This window comes from Epinephelus fuscoguttatus, linkage group LG16, assembly GCF_011397635.1.
Source record: "Epinephelus fuscoguttatus linkage group LG16, E.fuscoguttatus.final_Chr_v1".
Taxonomy (NCBI): Eukaryota; Metazoa; Chordata; class Actinopteri; order Perciformes; family Serranidae; genus Epinephelus; species Epinephelus fuscoguttatus.
The window spans coordinates 34,033,077-34,051,553 of NC_064767.1; positions in this window are offsets into that span (position 1 = coordinate 34,033,077).

The following is an 18,477-nucleotide window of genomic DNA, read 5'->3' on the forward strand; positions in this document are numbered from 1 at the left end:
TCCCATGGATTTGTCTTTGGCCTGCAGGGTTAACAATAAAAGATTCTCCAAAGAGAAAGCATGTTTTCACACTGCTTTTGTCACTGTATGGCCTTGGCGCAACACTGTTCCAATGGAATCTAGATAAAGGAAAGGAATGTACGTGTGTGCGAGTGTGTGCGTGTGTTTTGTCTGTCTTTCACCCGACTGAGTGTACTTTGGTATCTGTGTACATACTGTGCTATGCCACAGAAGTGGATTTTATGTTAGCGAGCCTCCTTCTGCCATACAGAGGAGTAGCTACTTCTATACATATTGAGCGGTTTAATACATGCTGACCACTGCGGTCTATAGGAACTGGCTGCAAAGTAAATGGCTCTTACTGTAATGGACAATCATTGAACATTACTTAGCACATATAATGGCCACAAGGCCAGTCCGGCACGTAAAAAATTGCAATCAAAGCCAGTAAAAGAATAATGCATGGACATTGACCGCCTTTGACCACAAAACACTTAACGCCCTTGAGTAGAAGTTACAGTTTAAGACGTTGACTTAAGAACCGCAGAATGAAACTCTGTGCAATCATTGGCGGTGAAAATAAACTTTATCTCTGACCCCATACAATTCACGGCGGCGAGGCCATTTGATTTACTTGAGTATGCTCTATGTTAGCATACTAAGGAGGGCTATAGAGCTTGCAAAAATTTCTTGGAACTTGAGCAAAGTTTCTTCAGGGATACTTCTTGTGTATGTGGGTTTTATTGATTTTATTCAATTTTATTCTATTTTGTATTTTCTTTTTTGTTTCAATCTCAGTCTTCAGTTTCATTTATAAAGCCCAGTATCACAAATCACAATTTGCCTCGGAGGGCTTTACAACATTCGACATCCCTCTGTCCTTGGACCCCCACAGATGATAAAGACGCCCCTTAATTAGAGCTGAGATCAAGGAGCATGGCAGCATCACTACAATGAAGTCTGATGAGACAAGACACATGAGCCATCTGCATCAGACAAACTGTTAACAAGCCAACACATCAGTTAACAACTATTTACTTCCAGCTAAAACTAAACTGTGGCATATGTGGTAGGTCAGAGTTGTGTTTGGTGTTAACAACAGACAGTTTTAGTGTCAATATTACTGTTTGTCAATGTTTTCACTTACAAATAGCCTAAGTCTTGTTAAATGAGAATTTTTTTTAGATCTGTTTGTTTTAGATCTGTGTTATAGATTTAAAACTCAATCAAAATAGGCTCAAAATGCTCCCAAACCCACTCCATATATTGATACAAAATTTAAAGAAAAAAAACAAAAAACAAAAAACGCTACTGTAGGCAACCGTGCACAGCCGTGCAATATAACCTTTTGCAAATGTCATAAACATAAATAAACTTCACAAATTCCTATTATTATTCCTACTGGTTCTAATATTACATTTTGCTGCAGTTCACTGTGTAGTTTGTGCAAGTGGTGTTGCCATACCCTGAGCAGAAGCCAGTCCTTGACTGCTGCAGGTAGGTACAATCAATGTCAAACACTGTACTGTCTCTCTACAACATTCATTTTGAATGTAATAGAAACTGGAATGGAATATACGTGTTATGTAGGCTATATTACTGTTGATTGGTCTAGTTTTCATTAAGTGTTAGCATGTCATAAAAATGTCATTAAAGAGTCAAAGTGTTTGCACTTTCCTGTGCAGCCATCAGTCATATGCTAGCTCCCTAAAATGTCACTCAGTTATTGAAACTTTGAAGACTTTTATTTCAAAATGCTCTAAAATGGACTCTGTAGCTGTTAAGCTTTTAAAAATTCCTCTTGCGGACATTTGCTCCAGACCCCCCTCGAACAGATGCACAAGATGAATTTTAAAAAAATGGTCCCCCTTAGTGTTAAATAGATAATTATGGACCTGGCACAGAGTACTTAAGGAAAGGTTTTTACTTCTCCAAAAAGGTCTTAATTTCAACAATTTTACTTGTTCTTGTATTGATCACGAGGTAAACATTAGAAATAGAGCGTTTAAGTTGTAGAGCAATCTACTAGGAAGGTGAGTTTGCATGTATTTTATTGACCAGCACAGCTCCATGCCAGATGTAATGCGTTTATCACTGAATTAGTGAAACTTTGTTAGCAGCTTTTCTTTAATTAAAGCAAGTCTGATTATACCGTAAGGAGGAAGAGTAAAATCAGAAACAGCCACATTGAGATGTTGATGAAGAGCTGCAGACAACAGGCTCTGACTGCACCTCTGCAAACAGCTCACCTCCAACAGGTGAACTTCTTTTACCTGCCCTGCTGTTGAAAAACACATGCAACAAAAATAATGGGAGACAGCTGTGGATCAGCCCGCTGCTTTTAAATGTCATAACTAAAGACAAGCCGTCATCAGTTAAAGACACACCTTTCAGTGGGTAGCCCTTTTTGATGGACACACAGATCCCCACTGTGTTGGGCTGATGGCCCAAACCAAACCAAGCCAGCCCATGACTGCCAAAAATGGGTATGAAAGGTATCTTTGGCGTCAACATTGCACGACAAGGGACGTGACAAAGTATCTATATTTTTCGACCTGGGAATGAGAATGGGCTGACCTCATTTTGTGATTTAATCAAATTTGCAAATGTCTTCGTGTGTAAGAGTTCTCATTACTATAAGGAATAACAACCAATGACATGAAAATAAGACTACAAAAAACAATCAACTGCAGTTATTCAACACCATATACAACATTTCAAAGAAGACCATCAACTGGACCTCCAAACTGTTTCAAAACTGCAGAATTTCTCCCTTTTAAAAACATTTAGTGTGTTTCCAGTGGGTGGATGTTACAGTCGGAAGTTGTGAAAGAGATGTCAGGAGGTAAGAGGTCAGAGTTCATGTGTTTATTGCTCCATTCTTTATCTGACCTTGTGTATGTTATGTCATGGTGTGGCCACACAGACTGTTTGGTCTATTCAAAGAACACTCCACAAAACATATCTGTGATAAAAGTTACTTAATCTTGTGCTGAGCCTTAAAATCATATTCCTACTGCGGGTGCTTTGACTGCAGCATCTCTCTACAAGTGAATATAATTTGGGGAAGTTAAACTTTGTCAAATCATCAAATCCACCCTGCAGCTGCTCAATCACCACCCGTGCTGATAATATTGTTACAATCACAAGTGCTGTTTGAATCATTATTAAGAGTAGTACAACCTCCACCCCACACAAGCACACACACATGCTCTCTCTCACACACACTGCTAAGCTGGGGCAGAAGAGGTCAAAGTCTGTTGATAGACCATCAGTGCTGGAATGCAAGGTGTAGAAAAGGTATATCAAACACAGCAATGGCAGGTGTGGTGACTTGTGTCCAAATGTCCGTTTCTCTCGTCCCCTCTGCCAACTTTGCCTTATTGATGTTGTGACGTGTTAAAAACTGGGTATGTTGAGCATTTTGTAACTGAGAATGTCAAGGGTTGATGAATTGGGGGGGGAAGGGAGAGCTGTCTGGCCCTGTGTGGGGTCATAAGGTCAGGGAGTGGGTTTGAGGAAGAAAAGAAAGCACCCTCCCTCCCTTTTCTTCTCCTTTCATTCTTCATTCCTTCACTCCACCCCGGACTCAGTCTGAAGTTCAAATTCATTGTCAAAGTGAATGTGAATGAATGAAAGAATGAATGAATGGGGGGATGGGGGAGGGGCGGGGGGGGAGCAGAGCAACATGTGTCAGATGGGTATGCTCTGTGCATCTTTCACAGAGTAAGTTAAATCTTTGCTCTTAAAATGTAATATTAATGGGAAATTCTTTAAGCTTTTTATGATATAGAGTTGTATAATTTGGAAGCAAATGTGAAGGCGCTGTAAAGGTGAGTTACTGGTTTTACATGCGGTTTTAAAGCCCATTCAAAGCGAAGATTAAAAATTGTGCAATGTAATCTTCAACTTTACAGTTGTCCCAGACATGATCTAACAGCCTAAATTATTGTTACATTGTGTTTATGACTTCCTGCTCAAATTATATCAATTATCAGGCAGCTGCAATGTTCTTATAAACAGTTTATGTTGTCTCATGTGTGCCACTTCAAGGACTGTGTTATCGGTCATTCTGTCTGGTTGCATTGCTGTCACATGGTAAAACAAAGAGGCCATTAAACCAAGTATAGCCTGATAACCTGCCCTTTTACACTGTGGCTGAATGGTTAAGAAGATAAAAATCTCACTCATTGACTACACAAGATGATGCTCTGTGTTGTATCATACTCCCCAACTGCAGCCTAACCCCCTGACCTCATAGCGCTGGCAGACAGCTGTTAGGGCTATACTGTGCTTGGATCCTCCAGGGTCACAAAGGGCATCTCTCTGATCTCTGACCCCAGAAAGAGGCCTCTCGGCCTGGCCAGGCCAACGGAAAATCCCTGGGGCCTGAGCTGGATAAAAGGATGTCCAGGAAAGACATGGATTATCAGTGTGCATGTGTAAGGGTATGTGTGTGTGACGACATGCCCCGGAGACCCATGCCTGTCTTGTGTAACCAAGTTCAGGACACACACGCACGCACGCATGCACGCATGCCCGCATGCACGCGAGCACGCACGCACGCACGCACGCACGCACGCACGCACGCAAACTCACCAGGGTTATGGAGGTTAATTGCAGCTACACAGATGAGGGGGTTGGGTCACCTTTGCTGGAAAAGTGTATGTGTGTGAGAGCGAGAGATGGGACACTGCATAAACTCAAGATGTATTAATGTGTGTGTGTGGGAAAGAGAGATAGAGACACACACACACACACGTGGATAAGAGGACACTGTGTGTGAGGTTGTTATGTCTGGAACCAATGTGTGTATGTTTCTGTGACCCTACTGCATATCTACAGCCTGTTACAACACACACACACACACACACACACTCAATGCTTCCACCCTCTCCTTTAATCTCTTATACTCCTTTTCCTCCAGTGGGTTCATATGGGTGTGTGAAAGGTGAAAGGTCAACCTGTGGGTTTGAGGCTTGGGTTTCACATGACTGAACACCTTTGTTGCTTGTTGCAGGGGGAAGACTAAACGTGTGTGTTTGTGTGTGTGTGCATGGTGAAGTGGGGGCATATTTGGTATGTTGTGTCTAGTTCAGTCACGGCAGACCCAGACAACAGTGAAGCCCCCTCGTGAAGGTCCAGGTTGCAATGTCCGCTGAATGCCCTGTGATCATGCAGAAATGTGTCAATGCAACACACACAATAGATTTCCTTTTTTTAACAACAGCTGCAGGGGGAGTGAAAAAGTAAAAAGCCAATCCCAGATTCACTCTCATTTGGCGTTTCACCTCACTATATATATATATATATATATATGTATATATTTTCTCTGTGTCTCTTGGATGCCTGCTGCTTATGCTCTGGCACCTGATTTATACCGTTTTAAAAAGTCCTTGTGTTACTTGAGCACTGCGGGGGTTACATGCCACAGAAAATAAGAAGAAAATAAGGAAATACAGAGGGCAGAATCTCTGCAGAGCAAATACACCCCTACAGACTTCTAGTGGGTTGTAAGTCATGACTCAGAGGGATTAATTCTGTATGACTCTATACATTGTTTTTAGGAACATTCTGCATAGTATACCCTTAATGAGTGTCACACAATAGTCCAAATGCTGTTAGAAAGTGTTGTATGAGCAATAAACAAGTACAGATTAGTTAGTCAGTCAGTTAAATAAATGGGCACAAAGTAAGACGCTATTACAGGAAAATCAAAACTATATATTTTTTCTTCTGACCTGTAGTGCTGTTTTCCAGTCTAGATTGTTTTGGTATGAGTTGCTGAGTGTTGGAGATATCGGCCGTAGAGATGTCTGCGTTCTCTCCAGTATAACGGCAGTAGATGGCGCTTGCCTTGTGGTGCTCAAAATGCTAAAAACAAAAAATAACACATATGAAAAACTCAACAGCGCTGCCTCTTTCTAGAAATCATAACCTGGTTACTCAAGATAATCCACAGACCTTGTTGTGAGCAGTTTCAGGTAGGAACTATTTTCTTTCTACAAAACAACGCCAGTCAACCATATCAATGCACAAAGAAAAGCATGTATCTACTGCTAGCTCACCTAGCTTCACTGAGCCACATGATAGCCCAGCTGAGGAGGATGCCATTAATGTTTAAATCTATGTTGTCACGAGCATGAACCTCTTGTCATGAGTGGATTCAAGCTTCCCTCTGTGTGGGATATGGTTGGTGGGTGTAGTTCTGTGGAAAGAGAATAGCTCCTACATGAAACTGCTTACAACAAGGTCTGTGGATTATCTCGAGTAACCAGGTCATGATTTCTGGAAAGAGACATTGTTTTTTAAATGTATTTTTTTTTTTTCAGCTTTGAGCACCACAAGCCGAGTGCCATGTCGTGCCTTTGTGCTGGAGAGAAGGCAGACACCTCAACAGCCAAATATCTCCAACACTTATCTCACACCAAAACAATCTAGATCAATAAATAGCACTAGAGGCAAGAGAGAAAATATGTATTTTCGATTTTTGGATGAACTTTCCTTTAAATGTAGTGAATTAAAAAAACAAAACAAAACAAAAACTCCCAGTGTCATTTGACCTTCCAATTAACCTAGCTTGTTGCTTCTTTGAATTACAGTTAAGCTCCTTAATTTGACAAAACAATGCGGAACACCACAGTTTAAACACCCCCACAGTATGTTATTCGTGCACTTTAATGGATCACAAGACATAAAGGTTGGAAATCACTTGTCAAGGCTCAAATTTTACGTCAGCTTAAACCAGGCAGGTCCTGTTTAATTTTCGCTCCTGCAGCTATGAACAGGTAGGTAAGCCACTCAAGCTTTCGTCATCAGTCTTTTATTTTCTTCAAACTGCTCATGCTGCTAAGAAATTAGGTTAAATTGGCTCTTGAAACTCTAAATACCACTGACTCTGATGGCCAGTGGACAAAAGTAAGTTGTAAGTCTTGGCCAGAGTGCTGTTAAAGTAGTGTATTCTTACTTTTCTTTTTCTCCCTTAAGCAGTGCGAGTATTTGTCTTTTCAACAAGCTCTATTTTTGACTTACAGGTGGAGGGTGAACCTGATGAGGTGGCTTTTTTGCTTTCTGGGTCATGGAGGAGTAACAAAAAGAAAGAGAGTGAGACAGGGAGGGAGAAAGAGTTAGAGAGAGACATACACTGTAAAAAAAGGTCGATCTCATTAATTCTTTTAGACATTCTGAGTTGGACATGTGTGCTGACATACAAAGCTTTGACGCTGACTGCAAACACAACAAGCTGTTGAATTTGGTGTGATAAATTGGTTGCACTGTTTCTATTAAATAAGCAATTCAGAGCAAAACCTGCCTCCAAGCTGCTGATGGACAACTAGTCTTGTTTTTCCTCCATTTTGCACCCATGCAGATAATACAGCTGTAGACCAACTACTGCTGTTAGTGATTAGTCTCTCCAAAATGTGCTTGCAATATTAAAAAGTTAAAGTAAATGTATTTTATTTAGGATTTGCACAGAGAATGTGCATTGATCAACATCACTGCAAAGGTGCTATAGTTAGTCAAAAGGCTTGTTTTTACCTTTTGTGCCATGGTGTAACATTATAACAAGAGAAATCAAGCAAAAACATGAAGCAGCTGAACAGAGAACCAAATTAAATAGGAATAAGGCAAGTAACCCGCACAACAGCACAATGCGGAACACAACAAAATCATGTTGAGCAGACAATCAGCACAAGCAATTAAAATTCAACAATATACATATAATTGCATTATACAGCGGAAGACATGGGTTAAAGAGAGACAGTGAGACCATCAAAAGAAGAAAGAACAACTATCAAAGCACTTTTCTAGTAACTGTGGTTTTGACTTGGCTACATACAAATGTAAAGCAAATTGTAATATAAAGTTCATCCTCTGAGCTAGATGGAGGCATGTTAGCTGTGTTGCCCCAGCACAGTTCAACAAAGCACCTTGACAGATAATACATTTTTGTTCCAGGACTGAATGGTTTTTGAACAGTGACATATTGCTTTAAGGTCCCATCAAGAATTAATTCCTGGTTGATTCCTTGTTTTTGTGCCTCTGGCTTGGTTGTGTGTTCGTAAATGGTTAAGGAACTGCACTTGTGTTGGGCTTTTCCAGTGTTACAACCACACAAAGCACTTTTTACACATTCACCCATTCACACACACACGTTGCCACACTGGTGGCTGAGGCTGCCATACATGATGCCGCCATTCACGTGCATTCACACATCGATGGAGCAACCATCGGAGCATTTAGGGTACAGTATCTTGCATCAACATGCAGGATGGAGGAGCTGGTAATCAAACTGCCAATCTTCCGATAGTGGACGAACTAGCCCATCATCCACTGGTTTATGGAATCCCATTTTGAAGCTTCAAGTCTGGCATTTTGGCCGAGAGTGATGGATGCGAGGGTGAAGGTAACCGTAACATTGGCTGCTAGCTTGGTTAGGATGGTTCATTTATAGCAAAGGTTAACCGTGATAATACTAATGCTAATTTTTGCTAGCAAAAGAACAGGTTTATAACCACTAAAACAAAATGTACTTACTAGAAAAACTGAACATCTGACTTTTCTGAGGATCTTCTAGTACAATCAAATGCTAAACAACGCTTGACCAAAACATTACAATTTACTTTCATGAACTGGAAACAAACTGAAGCCAAGCCAAGCTCATATCTGGCAGGTGGAGGGCTTAGGTTATGTAACATGAGCTACTAATGTGTGTCTGTAGCTCCGAGGCCAGAATCAATTGTAACAAAGGGGTTAGGGTTAGTGTCACAAATTGCACTATTTACTATTTACCCTCCACTTTTTATTTTAGTGTCTGAACACAACATTCACACTTCTTCTAACAATCCCAAAGTCATAACAGTTATGCAACACTATTACTGTCTATGACACAAAATGACAGTGACTCATAAGTGTCCAAATTCTCAGTCTATCCCTCAGTCTGTTCCACTTTTAAAGGCTGTATTATCAAAAATCAGACAGTGATTAAAGTCTTAAAGCCCCACTCTACTCCGCTCGTGTTTTCTCCACTGTTAGCACTATGTTTAAATGCATAAGATTAAGATGGGAATTTTTTGCAGTGCATAAAAGTAGGTGATAGTGAGAGATAGCAGGAAAAGAAGTGAACATGTAAGGTATACCTGTCCCATCCCCTCCGGCTGCTTTACTTAAAACACACACACACATGCACACTTGGCTGCATGCCACTTGTCTCTTTGTGTTCCTAGAAACTGTCACGAAGACAGACGCACACACATACACACACCTGTGCCGCTGAACACTGGTCATATGATTGACCTGTTCTACTGGCCCATCTGCACCTTTGTACACACACAAGATCATACGCATAGGGTACACACACGCACGCATACACACACACACCTGCTATCAGCCACACCCAAGGTGCTAAGTGACATCACAGCGATGCTGGGAAGCTTTTCGTAAAGTAAACACTCACACACACAACTAGAGCACAAAGAAGCGCTCAAATATGTCTTTTAGTACACCTCATGCACACAGGGTCAGTCAAGTGCATTGGCACATTATTGTCATTCCAAGACTTGATTGTGTGCGTAAAGGTTATTGTGGTTGCCATCAGGTTTTAGATGATTGACGGCTTTAATCTTAGTCCATTATGCTGCTAAGGGCCCTATGCCGGAACTAGTTATGTTAGGATTATCAAACTATAGACAGATATGAACGTGCACACACACACACACACACACACACACACACACACACACACACACACACACACAAACACAGAAGGGATGTGACCATTTTTTTTTTTTTTACCTCATTTTCGTCTCTCCATGTTTCCCTGCTTTCATCTCTTTTTCCATTCATCCACCCATTCAGGCTATTAAAACACAGTAACAGAGTAATGATAGACTGATGACAGCCTGAGCTGATTGTGTTTATTTTCATCTCTCTCTCTTTTTCTCTGTGAGTGTGTGTGTGTGTGTGTGTGTACTTCAAATGAGTTGAGGCCAGCTCCACTAAACCAGGCACCATTTCACTGTAATAACAGTAATCAGTTTGGCCCATTTTAAATAAGACCAAAGTGAGTGTATTGTTATGCTCAATTACTGTTTGTGGTTAAGCCATGCACAAATAAATACATACACGTGTATATGCTTAATTCCATCACTGTATTTATGCTTTTTGACTGCCTAGATACACAAAATTTAGGGTTATGGCAGACGTAATCTGCTTGTTTTTATTTGCTAAAAACAAAAGAGACACCATCAATGAAATGATAAATTGGTGGGTACACTGTGACCTACAGTGTTTAGTCAAGAGAGGGAAAACAACCACCAATAGAAACAAAACTTAATTTTATTTTCCCAAAAAGACTACAAGCTGTATCCTTATGATAGTAACTAGGGTTGGGAATCTCTCTGTGATAGACGACTCGATACGTATCTAGATACATGGGTTACGATACGATTCAAAAACGATATATTTTTAATACAGAACGATTCGATACGATTCAATACAGTGTAGGAATGATACGATTTGATATGATTCGATACGATTCGATACGATTCTACGGTTAACATTTGTTGATGTAGACATTAATCATACATTATAAAATTAAGAAACCAATTCTATAAAAGTGACATTCTTACAGTATTTTCAGATTTGTAAAAGACCACATCCCCAGGCATTGTTTCTGTATGGCACTGGTAAAAATAAAATAAAAAGTCAAACAACAACAAAATCACATGTTAAATGTATTTATTTTTAGACATGGACCAAAAAAGTCTTGCTGTATGAACATCATTTTGTTGGATGGGATCAATATAAAAATGAGAAGAAGTTCTTTAAGTGAAGTGAACTTTAAGTAAAATTTGTTTTGTTTTAAACCTACTTGTTGTGTTGTTTTTATGGTATTGTCTTTGTTTTTGTTTGTATCTTATATGGACTTGAGTCTGGAATAAAGTTTATTATAACGCTGTGCAATATAAACATAAAGCAGAATAAAATAATAACATGCAATGTAGGGACAGAATCTGACATCTCCTGTTATTAGTTGATATCAAAGGTCAAAATAAAATAAATAAATAAAATAAAAATCAACCAGCCACCCTCCTCCCCTGACAAGTCCCTTCATAAGTAAAGAACAGTCCCTAAAGTGCGGTGAGGTTTGTGTAAATGTGAACTGCTTGTTTCTCCTCTGACACGTCACATACCTGAGTGCTGCCAGGGCTCGCCTGGTATTTCTGGGCAGTCATGACACCGACGCAGACTTCTTGGACCTGGAGCCAGGCTTGTCGGTCGCCGGTAAGATTGAAAACAACAAAGGTGGTGGATCCTACATTTTACATAATACAACTCAATAGCATTCCTTCCTGCCCAGTAAATGCCACATCTTTCAAACTCCACACCTCCAGTTTGTACTGTTGGTGTTTGGTTATAAATTTGAAATCTCAGAGCTGAAACAGAACAACCCAATCACCAGAAAGAAATGTTGGCATTGCACATTTATGCAAACCACAGAAATGTTACATTTGCATGTTATTATGTAGCTGATATGTTGAAACTTTGCTTTTCAACAAAGCTATGATTAACGTGTGGTAAGCTTTAAGCACAAAAGCCACTTGGTTATGATTAGGAAAAAAAAAAACATGTTTTGTTTTAAAATACCTGGTTTTGGGGGGTTCAATCCCTGCTGAAAAAGCAGCACTGTCTCTGTAAAAACACTGGGTTTTTGTCACACGTTTGGTGTTTTAAAAAAAAGCCATAGTAGAAACAGTGACAGATTGCTACAAAACACCAGTGTTTCATGCCTAAAATGCCACTGTAGAAACAGCAACAGGCTGCTACAAAACACCCATGTTTGGTGCTTAAAAAGCCACTGTAGAAACAGCATCTGGTTGCTACAAAATACCCATGAGTGGTGCATAAAAAAATCCACTCTAGAAACAGCAACAGGTTGCTACAAAACACCCACGTTTGGTGTTTAAAATGCCATAGTAGAAACAGTGGCAGTTTGCTACAAAACACCCGTTTGGTGCTTAAAAAGCCACTGTAGAAACAGTGACAGGCTGCTACAAAACACACATTTCTGTTGCCTAAAAAGACACTGTAGGAACAGCGACAGTTTGCTTCAAAACACCCATGTTTGATGCTTAAAAAGCCACTAGAGAAACAGCTACAGGTCACAGGTTTTGTTGTCAGGCATCTTTCCTAGGTGACACACCATCCACCACCCCTCCACTTCCAAGTGACACTATAGAAACTTTGATATGATATGTATAAAAGGTGCAACTATAACCTATTCGTTGTTTACAGAAACATATAATGCCAATGTTTTCTTCTGGCGAATGGGATAACCCCGATGACATCATCAGGGTTTTTTTTCTCAGACTTGACAAAGCTCCGCCAGAGCCACAGAAGACATCATATAACTGTTTTCATAGGCTGAGTTGAGCTCCCCATGATGATTAAACTGACCTTTATATATAAAACCAGTAAGATACCCCTTCAGAACACAACTCTACACAAATATACCATGTGTTATTTCAATATAACAATGCATTTCGACTCAAAGTACTGTTTTTGCATTCTTTTTGTTGCCAAGCCAGAGTGTAAAAATCAACACAATGCTTCTGTAAAAACACATCAATACTGGGTAATATACAGTGTGGTGAGTGTTTCATCTGAAACCCAAACATAGCTGTAAACAGCCTCCAACTCCAGCACACAAAACATTTTCCACTGTTGATTTTCAGTAACAGTGATTAGAGCTGAAAATGTTGATAAATTGATAAATCTTGTACAGTGTTTGTTTTCATATTGATGGTTCTCAGCAAGAATGAAAATGGAATGTAGAAGTGGGAAAAGGAAAAACACTTTTTTCTTTTCAAACCAAATTGTCATCGGTTGATTTGATTTCATAAAGGAATATGTTTTGCTGTCTTTGCCAGCTGTATCAATTGTCAAAGACTTATGCTGAATTTTTTTCCTGGACTCGCATACACTTTTTCACTTCTGTTAGTTTAAATAAAGTCACATCAAACCAGCAGCTGCAGATTGAAAGTCTTCTGGATGAATTTTGAGGAATAGAGGGGTGAGATGCAGAGACCCCCAAAAAAAGTGCAGAGACCTGTGTGTGTGTGTGTGTGTGTGTGTGTGTGTGTGTGTGTGTGTGTGTGTGTGTGTGTGTGTGTGTGGTTCAGAAGTGGTCTCAGTGTCCTGGGGGCTGGGGAGGTTTGAATGTCAGTTTCTCTAATAACGGGAATCGGTGAAAAGGTCAGCCCCAGTCGCCTGACCACACCGAAGGGATGGTGGGCGTGTGTGTGTGCTTGTGTTTGCAAGAGCATGTGTGTGTTTGAGTGCATATGACAATGTGTGTTTGTGTGTTTCATATTCTTATTTGTGTCCGAGTGTGAAAAGGTGCGCATGTGTGTGTGGCGGCGAAGGGGGCGCCGGCCAGGCCTGGGGTAGAAATTGATTCTCTGGCGAAGGAGAGGAAATGAGGAGGAAAAAAAAATATGGCAGAAGGTCGAGAGGTGTGAGAAGAGTGGGAAGAAAGGAAGGGAGTGGAAGGAGGAGGAAAAGTAGAGGGAGAAGAAGGAGGAGATCTTTGTGAAAGAGGACAAGACAAAGAGGTATATGAGTAAGAAAGAAGAATGAGGAGAAGATTGGGGAGGAAGAGTGTTAAAAAGAAGAGGAAGTATCAAGGAGGAGGAAGAAGAGCCAAGCAGAACGACAGAGGGGAAAGAAGAGGAGTGACAGAGGCAGAGAAGAAATAGGAGTACAAGAGAGAATTGAGAGACAATGTGAGGGAGGAGAAACAGATGGAGCAAGGGAGCAGAAAAAGCAGCGAAGGTTGAGGTGCAATAAAGATGAAGCAGGAGGTGGAAGAGTTACAAGAACAGGAAGTTGAAGAAATGAGGAAGGAAAAGGCTGAGGGAGGATGAAGAGCAAAAATAGGGAGTAACAGAAGAAAAATAAACTTTGACCCAAGCAGCTTGGAGAAAGATTTGAAACATAATTTAGACCATCATGTTAGGAAATAAAATGGTTCTGCTTTATTTTGCACGTTCATCGTTTCCCAATAATTTCCTTGGTGGTTTCCTGGAATGAACTATTTAATCTAGAGACCAGATTGTAAGACATTTATTTCAGTTTGATTTCTGGCAGAATTGCAATGTCTGAGCAGTGACAGATGACATAAACGCATCTTAAAGCAAACATTTCAGTAACCACAGTATCACCTTTGGTTGTTTTTATGAGACAACTAACACTTTCCTGGATGTATTTTTTAACTTGATAGTTCTTTAATTATGATAATCACCAACTGAAGGCTAAAGTTTACCGATTTTTTTTTTTTTTTTTAATCAAGCTACTACATGACTCTTCTGGCCAACATAAAACTTGCAAAATCAGCTTGGTTTACATACAGCAGCCTAACTGGCCTGATTCTTATGCTTCCTACAGCAGGGCAGCTATGACGGTGGTCGGCTCTATAATGTGCAGGAGGCACAAAGGAGGGAAATTGCATTAATATTTGAGATAATGAAGCCGTGTGGTCATTAGGCTGGTCTGCTCTGCTTCCATAGCAATACATTAAGCCAAGACAAGCGCCATGTATTTTGCATGGTCCTGTCAACGCAGAAGATGGATCCTGCGGCATAATGATGTCCTCTTATAAGATACTGTAGGTATAAAGGAAGGAAGACAGAAAAACTAGGGACAAGAGTTGAAAATTAGTAATAGCTATACACTCTCTATGCAGCCGTGGGCAGACTATGAGACAAGGGGCCCCTTGGCACAGACCTGCAAAAGGCCCCACCACCTCTCCAACATAGGAGCAAGATGCACAGACTTTAGGCTGGTTTTGCCTCAGTTGTTATTTTGCGTGTCTTTGTAGTCATCGGCATCTTTTTTTTGTTTTAGTTTTATGTCTCTTAGTGTTTTGTGTCCTTGTGGGGTTTTTATGTGGTACTTTGTAATCATTTTGTTCCTCTCTGAAGTCATTTTGTGTCTCTTTGAGGTATATTTGTGTTTTTTAGTTGTTCTGTGCCTCTTTGTAGTTCTGTTGCATGTCTTTGTTGTCATTTTGTTACTCATCAAAGTCAATTTGTGTCTCTTTAAGGTAGCTTTGTTTCTTTTTTGATTGTTTTCTATCTCTTTGTAGCTGTTCTTTGTCTCTTTGTAGTTCTTTTGCATCTATTTGTGGTCATTTGTCTCTTTGTTGTTCTTTTGCGTCAATTTGTTGATCTTTTGCATGTCTTTGTAGTTGTTTTGTATCTCTTTGAAGTCATTTTGTGTCTCTTTGAGGTATATCTGTGACTTTTTTGGTCGTTTTATGTTTCTTTTTAGTCATTTTATGTCTTTTTGTAGTTCTTTTGCATCTTTTTGTGGTCACAGTAAGTCTCCTGAGTGACGTTGTGCAGGTGAAGGCCAGGGCACCCCTGACACTTTGGTCCCCATTCCGCCCGTTCAGTCATCCATCCATATGTGTATCACATTAGTTTCGTGCTCAGTGTTAGAAATGTGTTAAAGGTATATGGTGATTGAAGTGTTGTTACTTGTCTTTAGTCAGTGTGTTACCTACAGTAGATGTCAGTTAGTATGCTCCCAGTTTGAAGAAACAGATAGGAGTACCACCACAGGAGTTCAGCAATGTACTACTGTGGACGGGGGTTAACAGCAGAACATGTTTTAGCTACTTAAAAAGACCTTCCTAAAAAAACTGATATCAGTTAAGTCAACGCTATATTAAGAATATTATCACAGCTTTACCTTGCCATTCAACAGCCCCTTTTCTTTGGCACTGCATTTTCTCAACCGTAGAACTTATGTATCCCTGCCCAGTCTCCCTCTGCAAAGTTCTTCTATAAATTCTGGTTCATAAAGGTATCCTCTTGTCTCTGCTGTGAAAGACGTTTCATTATCACTATTTTTTTTTTTAATTTTTTTGTATTTGTTGTCTCTTCTATACACTGCCTAAAGTCTGACCCAAACACCTGATCTGTGGCATAATATTGGGCCTGGCACAGTTCAATTCAAGCAATCAATTAATCAATCAATCAATTAATTTTATTTATATAGCCCAATATCACAAATCACAATTTGCCTCAGAGGGCTTTACAGCATACGACATCCCTCTGTCCTTTGGACCCTCACAGCTTATGCATAAGGAATACACAAGTTCTTCAGTTAAGAAAATGCAGTGCCAAAGGAAAGGGCTGTCTGACGGCAAGGTAAAGTGGTGAAAATATTCTCAGTACAGCCCACTTAAACGGATACTGATTTTTTTAGGCGGCTTAAATACATTGTCTGCTAACCCTCCTCCACAGCAGTAAATGTTTAAGCTTCTGTGTGTCTGCACTCCTGCCTGCTTCTCCAAACAGGGGGCATGCTGACCGCCATGTACTGAAGGTAATACACTGACTATGGATAAATACCTCATACAAAACTATTTCAAAAAATCCAAACTATCCCTTTAAATTATATTGTCCCGGTCAAATAGAGTAAAATTTGAGAAAGAAAAAAAGAAAGGGAGAAGATGGTGTGTGTGTTTCAGACACCAGACTGTTGCCTGTCCCCCGGTCACACGACTGACCTGATTTGGCTTCTAAAGCCTCCAGTTACCCGTCTGAAGGTGCACATGCTTGTTTCCAAGCTGGTCCATAATATCCCCGACACGCCTACATACACACTACATGATAAACACACAAACACAGTGCGGTGACCCTAACTCACCTTTTACCTCGGTGGACATTTTGGCCCAAATCCCCCATGTGGCACAGTCTGAGCCAGTGATGTGTGTGGCATCACATCGTTGGACAATATAACTGTATACTGTGTCAGCTGACCGCAATGTGTCTGCGTGACGAGGACAGGGGAGGTACAGTGACGTCCAAGCGATAATCAGTTAATAGGTCTCAGGGTTCAATGCTGACCGCATTTCGGATACAGACCAAGTCAACACACACACACACACACACACACACACGTACCTTGATCACATTTTGTATCACCAAGATGGACTTGGGGAAATGCGTTTGCAGGTTTCACACCCCAACCAGAATGAAACTGATCTTTAACATGAGCACAGCTTAAGTTGTGTTCATTTTCTGCAGTGGCAGATGGTGAAAGACAAAGACACATTTTTTTCCCAAGGGAGATACATCCTTTTTGCAACAGGATCCTACAGGGTCTATGGCGCACTGGTGTGGCACCTTGTATGGTAGCCTTGACCATCAGTGTACGAACATGTGTGTGAATGGTGCTTGTGTTGTAAAGCGCTTTGAGCGGTCACTAAGACTAGAAAATCACTTTATAAATGCAAGTTGATAAATGCCATGGGTAATATCATCTTTACAGGGAAGTCTTTTCCTCGTAAGTAGTTGTGAAAGATGACCTGTTCTCTACTTCAAAAGCATACAGTATATTGTATTTTTATTTACATTTTATAGTGAACTCCTTTCCCTCCTTCCCTTAGCATCCTCATGTACCCTTGCCCAGGTCTGACAAGGTTATGTCAGGCAATATGCTCAGAGGAGTTATTGATTTCCCCTCCAACCCCTCCTCCTCCCTGCTTGTTTGAAACATGGGCAGACACACAATCATAAAGTCTTTTTCTGTTGGAAAAAATTGAGCACTTATGAAAAAGTAGTACTCTATCGGAATATCATAGCCTATAGTTGGGTTTATACTTCATTTAAGATAAAATATGAATAGAAATGGCAAAGTCTGACACTTTTCCCCCCATTATTAAAAACATGTAAAAATTCAACACCAGCCTGGGGTAATAAAATGGCATTTGAATGAAGAAACTGTGCAATAAATCATGATGGAAACCCATTTGTTACTTAGTTTGTAGTGACATTTGTTTGGTAAGTATCTGTTTACCACAGCTTCATCAAATTGTGACTTTTGTTTTTGAGTGTAAATATCAATTTAAAATCTGCTTTTCGGATTTTGTCTTGGGGCAGCGTCATGTATGCCAATCAACAGAAAACAAAACAACTTTACTCTCCATTAAACTATCTTTTTTTAATTCTCTAAATGTGAAGAAATTACTTGAAAGTGAAAAATGCTGTAAAGTTAAAAATAATGACAGTAGCTTGATGAATGGCATTTTTTCCAAGCAATTTATGTGTGTAGAGAAGTCCTGAGAGGTTGTCTGTTTTTTTTTTTTTTTTTTGTTAAGATATTTTTTCGGGCATTTTTTAAGCCTTTAATCAACAGGACAGATGAGTGTGAAAGGGGGAGAGAGAGGGGGGAGTGACATGCAGCAAAGGGCTACAGGCTGGAGTCGAACCTGGGCCGCTGCGGCAACAGCATTATTCATGGGGCGCCTGCTCTACCACTAAGCCACCAACGCCCCTGAGAGGTTGTCTGGTTATCTGTTTGACTTTTGATTACTGCATTACACAATATATCTGACTTTATCTCTGACTTTACATTCAGATTTGAAATGATGAAATAAACATAAAATCAAAAAAAGAAATATTT